The sequence below is a fragment of the Pteronotus mesoamericanus genome, unplaced genomic scaffold, assembly GCF_021234165.1.
Source record: "Pteronotus mesoamericanus isolate MK-2021 breed Mesoamerican mustached bat unplaced genomic scaffold, CSHL_Meso_final contig_55, whole genome shotgun sequence".
NCBI lineage: Eukaryota > Metazoa > Chordata > Mammalia > Chiroptera > Mormoopidae > Pteronotus > Pteronotus mesoamericanus.
The window spans coordinates 7,070,273-7,079,819 of NW_026555198.1; the positions used below are offsets into that span (position 1 = coordinate 7,070,273).

The 9,547-nt window shown below is 35.8% G+C and overlaps 2 pseudogenes; both read left to right on the plus strand.

Annotated features, from left to right (window-relative positions):
* The first annotated feature begins 1,662 nt into the window (after positions 1 to 1,662).
* LOC129075536 (ribosome biogenesis protein NSA2 homolog) lies at positions 1,663 to 4,513 on the plus strand (annotated as a pseudogene).
* On the plus strand, positions 2,639 to 3,293 carry LOC129075507 (high mobility group protein B3-like; annotated as a pseudogene).
* Positions 4,514 to 9,547: the final 5,034 nt, after the last annotated feature.

The window sequence follows — 9,547 nt, forward strand, 5'->3', positions numbered from 1 at the left end:
TGAACTTCATTTACAGGCCCATAATAATGTATATTGATTTCACTGTTTTTTCCATTTGAAAGTTCTGGACAAGCCACAGATATCTTAATCATCATTAGATAACAGACTAAAACCATCCTTAGCTTTCAGAATGTTAAGATAAAAAAATTTAACTGATAGAGGATGGAAGGTAGACAAGGTAAAAATGGAGGGTGAGAAAACTAATATCCTCATCTTAAAAAAGAGAAAGTCTAGAGAAATGAAGCAGTTTATGTAATGTATAAAGTTTCAGGTGACATAATTATCACTATTGTTATATGTACTAGATGTATTGGGAGGAAGGAGATAGAGAAGTGAGTGATAATATAAGTGAGCTTAAATTCCTAAAATTTAAAAGCAGAAAAACAAGCAACAATTAAGACTGTACCTGCCACTCTTTGCAGACTTCACACATATATGACCACTAATAGTGGTCCTAGAAGGAAGTTCCTATTTTCTCACTATTTTCTAGATAAAGAAACAAGCATAGCAAGATAAAATAACCCACTCAATGTCTCAAAGCTGGAGGGGTGGTGAAACGATATTTACACCTGGACATACTGGTTCCACAGTTCGTGTTTTCATCCTGCCAGCAAATTGCTTCTTACAACAATCTTAGACAATGTTTCAAGTTGATAAATAAACAAAATAAATTATTGGTTCCCAATATATTATACACTCTGATACTTAACCCTATTCAAGGATGAGTTTGGTAAAATAGTATAATACATAAAGTTTATATAACAGGACAACTTATTACTTTTTAAAAGAATCAAAAATATCATTAACTAGGCTATATAAAGTTATATAGTTATATGACACAATAATTATTCACTTAAATGACATGTAAAACAATGGAATAAAAAATACATAAATAAGAATATATAGACATGCTGTACTAGATGGATAAAGAAATAGATCAGGAGTTGATGGAGAGATGCACGTGTGCTTAAGAAATCCAATTAGAAAAATTTGGTGCGCAATCTGTTGCCGCTCATCCTTCATTATTCATGGCTTACTTTTCTGCCTCAAAATTACAAATCTCCATTCCAGACTAACTCCCCAGCAACTCTATATCCCTCAGTGTTATCCTGACCTATGAATAATGACTATGGTGGGGTCATATGCTACACAGAGGTTTGGTTCCAAAAAGCACAAAATAAAGCTAAAATTACCAATAGTCAAATTAAATTTTACAGTCCTATATGAAAGTGCTGTTATAGAATCCACTATAATGTCTATCAGTTGATCCAAGATAGTCATTCTCCTCTAAATTTGAAACTGATTGCTGTTGTTTTGAGTGAGCAGCACAAAAAATGGGTGACTTGTGTTTTAAAGCTATACAGTATATATAAAAATGCTTTTTAAAGTCTTAATATCATTAAAAAGACTCTAGGAATAGCAGAGCTGATGTTCCATATATGTACTGTATTCATTAAATATAATTTCAGGTTCTACTTACATGGTTATTTATGTATTATGTTTCTCTTATTTGGTGAGTTCCCAAGAAATAAATTCATGTACAATAAATGAAAAAAGATGTGAATTGTCTGTCATCCTTGTTTTTGCCTTTGACTAAAAATTATACACTCCTATCATTCCACACTGAGGTGACACATGATAAAATTTAGGTAGGAAAGCATGATGGAGCATTATGTATTGGTGAGTGGTAGATGAGATGATATAAGAATAAATAGATAAATAAATAAGAATAAATAGAAATCTTGAAATATATTAATAAAATGTAAGGTTACAGATTAGATATAGACAAAAGAGATAGAGACAGGTAAATAATTTGGATGTTGACTGGGCAGCTAGAGAGACAGACTATTAGAATGATAATGCATAATGGAAAGATGAGAAGAGAGAAGCTAATGAAGTGATTTAAGAACGAAGATAGACGTGGATGAGGATAAAAATACATATAGACATTTTTACATTCATTCCACAAATATTCATAGCATGACTATTAAATGCCAGTTACTATACGGGGCATTGGAGGCACAATAGGGAAGAAAAAAGGACTTATGTTCCTTGTCCTCATTGAACTCAGAGTTAGATGTCTTAATTAAGAGGTTGTTAGCTCCTAGGAAGAAGTATTCTCTTTTTTAAATCAAGGTATAAGAAAGGGCTGCAGGTTCGTGGGTCCTTGAGACTCCAGAGTTGGAAGCTTCTTAGCGCTCCAGGGACTGCACCTGGCCTCCCAGGGGCTGTAACCAGGCCACAAAACAAATTTATAGTTATATGTTAAGCGCTATGCATACCTTCTGGATTACAATGACAAAAAGAGAAAGAAGGAAGATGGAGAAGCTCAAGAAGGTTCAAAGACAGCAAAAAAGATGATCGGTCTGAAGGCTAAGCTCTATTACAAACAGCGCCATGCTGAGAAAGTACAAATGAAAAACACCATCAAGATGCATGATCAGAGAAACACCAAACAAAAGAATGATGAAAAGACTCCACAAGGAGCAATATCTGAATATCTACTGGACAGAGAGGGACAGCCCCGAGCTAAAGTACTTTCCAAATGATTAAACAAAAACAAAAAGAGAAAGTGGGAAAATGGGAAGTCTCTCTGCCCAAAGTTCGTGCCCAGGGAGAAACGGAGGTATTAAAAATTATTCAGGCGCTGCCCAGACTAGAGAACAATACAGTCAGGATTGCTAAAGGTGATCCCAAGAAGCCAAAGGGCAAGATGTCTGCTTATGCCTTCTTTGTGCAGACATGCAGAGAGGAACATAAGAAGAAAAATCCAGAGGTTCCTGTCAATTTTGCAGAATTTTCCAAGAAGTGCTCTGAGAGGTGGAAAACAATGTCGGGGAAGGAGAAATCTAAATTTGATGAGATGGCAAAGGCAGATAAAGTACGCTATGATTGGGAAATGAAGGATTATGGACCAGCTAAGGGAGGCAAAAAGAAGAAGGACCCTAATGCCCCCAAAAGGACACCGTCCGGATTCTTCTTATTCTGTTGAGAATTCCGCCCCAAGATCAAATCCACAAACCCTGGCATCTCTATTGGAGATGTGGCAAAGAAGCTGGGTGAGATGTGGAATAACAAGTGACAGTGAAAAGCAGCCTTACAACAATAAGGCTGCCAAGCTGAAGAAGTATGAGAAGGATGTTGCTGACTATAAATCTAAAGGAAAATTTGATGGTGCAAAGGGTCCTGCTAAAGTTGCCTGGAAAAAGGTGGAAGAGGAAGACGAAGAAGATGAAGAGGAGGAGGAGGAAGAAGAGGAGGAAGAGGAGGAGGAGGAGGAGGAGGATGAATAAAAAAAACTTTATCTGTCTCCTTGTGAATACCTTAGAGTAGGGGAGCGCCATAATTGACACAGCTCCTATTTGAGAGGTGTCTGTTGCCCTCTTTAGGAGTAATTACACAATTGGATCATGATCGTATATAGTATTTCATAGTGCTCTAGAAATTGTCAGTGGTTTACATGAAGTGGCAATGGGTGTCTGGAGCACCCTGAAACTGTATCAAAGTTGTACATATTTCCAAACATTTTTAAAATGAAAAGGCTCTCGTGTTCTCCTCACTCTGTGCACTTTGCTGTTGGTGTGACAAGGCATTTAAAGATGTTCCTGGCATTTTCTTTTTTTAATCTGTAAGGTGGTGTTTACTATATGGTTATTGGCTAGAAATCCTGAGTTACCAACTGTACATATCTATAGTTTGTAAAAACAACAAAACAACCGCGACAAGCTCTTGATGCTCTTTGCCTGGCGTTGAGGCTGTGGGGAAGGTGCCTTTTGGAGAGGCTGTAGCTCAGGGCATGCACTGTGAGGCTGGACCTATGGACACTGCAGTGGGCATCCATTTAGCTTCAGGTTGTCTTGTTTTTGTATATAGTGACATAGCATTCTGCCATTCTTAGCTGTGGAAAGGGGGGGGGGTCAGCTGGCATGAGAATTGTTTGGATCTTTTTTACTTAAGTGCAGTAGTTTTAAACTGTTTGTTTTTAAACAAACTATAGAACTCTTCTTCTCAGCAAAGTGAAGAGTCGCTGCATCAATGAAAATTTCAAGAATCTTCTGTACTAAACAATTTGAAACATTTTGTTATTTTTTTGTATGTTTAGAATGCTGAAATGTTTTTGAAGTTAAATAAACAGTATTACATTTAAAAAAAATTATTCAAACAGGAAAGAGAAAGGAAAAGGCATGGAAGAGGATGGATACTAAAGTCTGCTTTGTTGGAGATGGGTTTACTCGAAAACCACCTAAATATGAATGATTCATTAGGCCAATGGGATTATGTCTCAAGAAGGCCCATGTAATACATCCTGAACTTAAAGCCATCTTTTGCCTGCCAATACTTGGTGTCAAGAAAAATCCTTCATCCCCACTTCACCCAACTGTGGGTGCTTTTACCTAAGGTAGTGTCATTGAAGTGAATGTAAGCAAGTTGGGCCTTGTGACACAAGGAGGCAAGGTTATTTGGGGAAATTATGCTCAGGTTGCCAATAATCCTGAAAATGATGGATGTATAAATGCAGTCTTACTGGTTTGACAGCAGTTTCATACAAGTAGCTCATAATTATTGAAGACTATGCACCAATCAGGAAAACGTGACTATGATGGATCTGCATACTACAATATTACAACAGCTTACATGCCTGCAGCCATCAGAACTATTTTATTGTACAGAACATTAAAATGACCCACTTTTACAAATTTTGCAATTGTATTGGGGTCTGTTTATCATTTAGATGTTTTAATCATTAAATCAAATGATAAAAAAACAGTTTAAGCAAAAAAAAAAAAAAAGAAAACAAAGGGTTGCAGATGAAAGATTAGCAACGGATATCACTAAAATCCTAAATGAAGATATGGCTGAATAAAGAAAAGAACATACTATGATATTATATGGAAACCTATGTAGATCAATCACTGTTGGAGATAGGCATAGGCACAGCAGAACTAGATAAATAAATGCAAAGTAGAAGGAAAAATTGCTAATACTGACATAGAAAAAGAATGGTAAAGAAAGGCAGTTTATGTTAAATGAAGGAATGTAAAAATAAAGAAATGCAGACATAAATACATTCATGCTGTAGTAGTGATTTATATATATAAAAGCTTAAATCCTGGACAAATTCATGAATGGTTCATTCAGAAGACAGTTTCAAGCATAAGATATATTTGTAGGCTATCACACATTACATGTCTTTCATTCATGGAAATAAGAACACATGAAGACAGTGTCTACCAAGAAAAAATACAATTAATATTTCAAAACAGAAATCATATAAAAATAAATCATTACAAACAAAGCGTTTAATTTGAGAAACAGCTTTTCCTGTACAACTGTTTCTTCATACACAATGCATTTTTATTCCATTTCCAAAAGAAGAATCTGACAGTAATTATCTCCTAGAGTTACTGGCTTGTAAAAGCTACTTAAACATCCAATAATATGACAGCTGCCCTAATCATAGCCATCACTAATAGTTGCTTAGCAGACCCAGTATCAGAACCCAGTATCACATGGTGGATATCACTGGAAAAATATGTTGCCTATAAATTTTTACCAAGCAAGGAAGCCACTGAGGGAGGACATTCACAAGACAACCTAAAAAGCAAGATGCTTGTTAAGGAGGGCGATAAGTGTCACATGAAATGAGGAGAGATTTAAAAGTTCCTTATTTCAGTTTAACACCCTCCAACTACACAATAATGGAAAAGGAGATTGACAAATGGACATTACATGGGTGTTGAGAAATTCTTCCAATAAGAAGAAAAAGTCATGAGTATGTAGGGTGTCCTGTTTTACCTATCCAATCAAAATTCCCATTCATTAATTCACCAAACACCAAAAATAAATACAACGGAAATTGTACTATATGATGCATAGGAAACAAATACTTGATTTAAAACAATGGTTAAAGCTACAAATCATTTTAAAATGACACATAAGTACCCTAAACACTTTAATATGAAATCAAAAAACTATACATTTTCTCTTTCTTGATGTATCGTGAAGGCCTGTTCATTGATTGTCAGTCCTCTTTATAAGTTTCTCACGGTCATTATTACAGAAACCATATGATATGGCCTCATCTCTAAAATCAAGTTTCACTTTCCTTGAAATGTAGAGAAATTTGAGGACATTTATTAGGGAATTAAGCTGCAGGATGTTTCTATAATTTTATTCCTTCCAATCTTTCCCTCAAAAACTAATTTTAAAACAATTTTGATGTATAAGTTTTCTGTATGAACTCTTCTCCCAAGCATTTGATTTCTATTTCAAAGAAGAGCTCTTTTAAATTTTGTATCAATTATTTTTGTAACATTCAATTAAATAAAATTATTACAATAATAAGTGCACTCAGGAGGAGTGATATTTGGAAGTAAACACAAATGGCTCTCAATAAGCATGAAACTCAACAGGTGGAACCAGATGTACACAAGTGCATACGGTAATAGTTATGGACTGTTCTTTGTGCCTTAGAATACCAATGACTCGGTTTTACACTCACTGGAATAAAGTATTATTTCCCTAGTACTACCTCAGGTAAGACAGTTATAATTCTCTGTGCCAATAATTGAACCCACTCTTGTGTGTTAGCCTTTGTTCTGGGGGGGGGGGGAACAACATTAAAATGAAATTTCAGAAACGTCTTCTTTAAACAGGTGAGGTTAGTTTTAGAGTTGGTAGATTTTTTTTCTTAAGGTAGTTATTAAATCATTCATATTTACATTTAGTTATTTCAGTTTAAAATTAAACAACACCTTTAAAATTCTGCATTATTGGTCTGAAAATAGAAGGAGTGTATTCCTTACATATGACTGGTGACAATCTAATATAATGAAAGGAACAATGAATCAGGAGTCAAAAGGCTAGGGTTTGTATTTCAGCTCTGACAATGTATACCTTTACCTTCATGGAATAATGCCATTAATGTTTTGGGATTTCTGTTTCTCCTCTTTGATATGGGATAAGCTTATGTGTATCAGTTATCTCACGATGTGCAAAAAACCATGTATTAACTTAGAACATGAAAGTGAACAATAAATGTTTTTGTAGAATCTATGGGTCAGGAATCCTGGAATGCCTGGGGGTTCTAGGTCAGAGTCTCTCCTAATTTTCTAAGTCAAGCTGTAAGCTGGGCCTGAGTTTTTTGAAGGCTTTATGAATCTGAAAGTTTCATTAGAAGCCCAAGCATGTGACAGTACTTCCCTCAGTTCCTCACTGAACACTGGTCAGAGGGGAGGGGAGTGGAGGAGACCAAAGGGGAGATAGAAATACGGAGGAATGGAGGGAGAAAAATACACAAAAACAAAACTACAGAGAGAACACATCAAGAAAGAAGCTTTAGACCCTTTGCAGCCACCCTAAGTGACATCCCATCACTTGAGACAAACTCAAATTGAATTAAGCTTCACCTGTTGAAGAAATGCTTATCAAATAAACTTAGCATATACTTCTAAACTACCAAATATGTAAAACTGATGTTAACCCACCTCCACCTTCAAAAGTGACCTCCATCTACTTTATTTGAGGGAGCAAGGAACAGCAGCAACAACAACAGAAATGAATCTATAACTCAATTTTATATGATAGCTGTTTCTTACATTTCATCTTCCCCTATGAACTTCCCAAGCAAGTGCTTACCATAAGCTTCTATGAAAAGATGAGTTTCATCGGCCATTAAATACAAGGGGTTGACTCCCTGCCAGGTTTCGATCTGACCTTATCTCAAAGAGCTGCATACACTTCCTGCATTTTAGCTCTCTCTAATTTCCTGGAACAATGTCTTGGTGTGAACGGCCAACCAAAGAGGACTTTTACACCCCATCTTTCCTGTCAGGTACTTGGAATATAATGTTATCAACCACCCAATCTGATCAAAGGAGGAGGTTCGGTGGCCTATGAGTGGCTAAATGGAAAATGTTTAATGTGATATTCATAGCATAAAATGGTGTTGCAGACATTTAATGAGATACTCTTCTTTGGGACAGTGTTTTGCATGATCCCGAGGTGCCTGCGATACTGATGAAAGAGCCAAACACTCCCCCTTACTCATGCTGTGGCACTGGCCAAATTACAGTTCCTCAAAAGGAGCAAGCATGAGCCCTCTTAGGCATCCAGGGATCAACCATTAATATTTCCATGCAAATAACTTGGCAGAAAATACTCCCTAGCCCCTACCAATCATTCTTACAACTATAGCACAATTGCGTTAGCTTTTGTTTATAAGTGTAATATCTATGCACATTTAGAATTCACACTGATTAAAACTGACTTTTTAATATATTTATGTTTGTATTAATTTAAATATAACAAATCAAGAACACCATAGTCAAGATGATACGGTATGAAAAACAACTCTATATTCTACATACAAAAAAAAGTAGTGAGAATGATCACATTGTTTTAGATTTTTGAAAATATATTTAACGTGTGGTTTAAAAAGAAGACATCTGAATTTTTATATCCAATTCATGCCCGCAATGAAAGTTCTGGGTTGCAGTTTCTGAATAAAATTCAACCACAAATATTAATCAAATAGGAAAAGGAAGGGGTGTATTAGTAGCCTTTTTGGATAATCAAGGATATTCCTCTTAGATACTACACTAAATCTCAATAATGGTGGTTTCAGAAAGATGACGTGCAATATGGAATCAAAAAGCAAATATATGAATGTTTCTATACTCAATTGCATTAACCTCCATTGGTCTATTATTTTGCACTATGGGTCCTTTAGTTACACCAGACTTAGTTATTCAGGAACCACTAGTCCACTGAGCTATGCAGATCTTTCAAAAGTTGACACTTGTCAGTGATGCAATATCAGAATGCACATCATTACCAGCATCACCCATCGCATCTGAAAGTCTTTAAGGATTGGGAAGTTGTCAGGCTGCCAAGGTAGATATGAATTTTCAAAAATTCCAATTTTCACTTGAATTTTCAAACATTATAGGAAGCAAATGCTGTCAGTAGTTGTCCTTGAAGTGATAGACTCCACTTATTTCTGAGAAAATGTGGGCAAAAGTCCAATTCTGAGTAACAATAATTTGTATGACAGTCATTCTATTAAATAGAACAGTAGGCCATGAATAAAAGCAGTTCATTAGATTGCAACTTAGATAATCACAGAAAAGTTTTTCCTCAAGAAACATTGTTATATTATTGTGAAGAAGAAGCCCTTCATGACTACCTCTCTTTTTTTCTCCAATGTTAATAAAGATGTGTACTCAAGCCCTAGCTGGTGCGTCTTTGTTGAAGAACAAACTGACAGAGATTTGTTTTCCAGTCAGGGCAAATGCCAGGGTTGCAGGTGCAACCTAAAGTAAAGGCTCCTAAAGCTGATGTTTCTCTCCTTTTTCTCCCTCCTTTCCCTTCTCTCCAAAATTAGCAAGCAGACCCACTGGTGAGAATCAAAAAAATCTATACTCAAGGTTCAAGATTTAAGAAAATTGCTGAATGTTATTGCTTCATTAAATATGTTTTTAGGTAACACTTGACGTTCTTTCTTTCTGGTCTTTTTTTCCCCTCACTGTGAGCATGGGACCCTGAA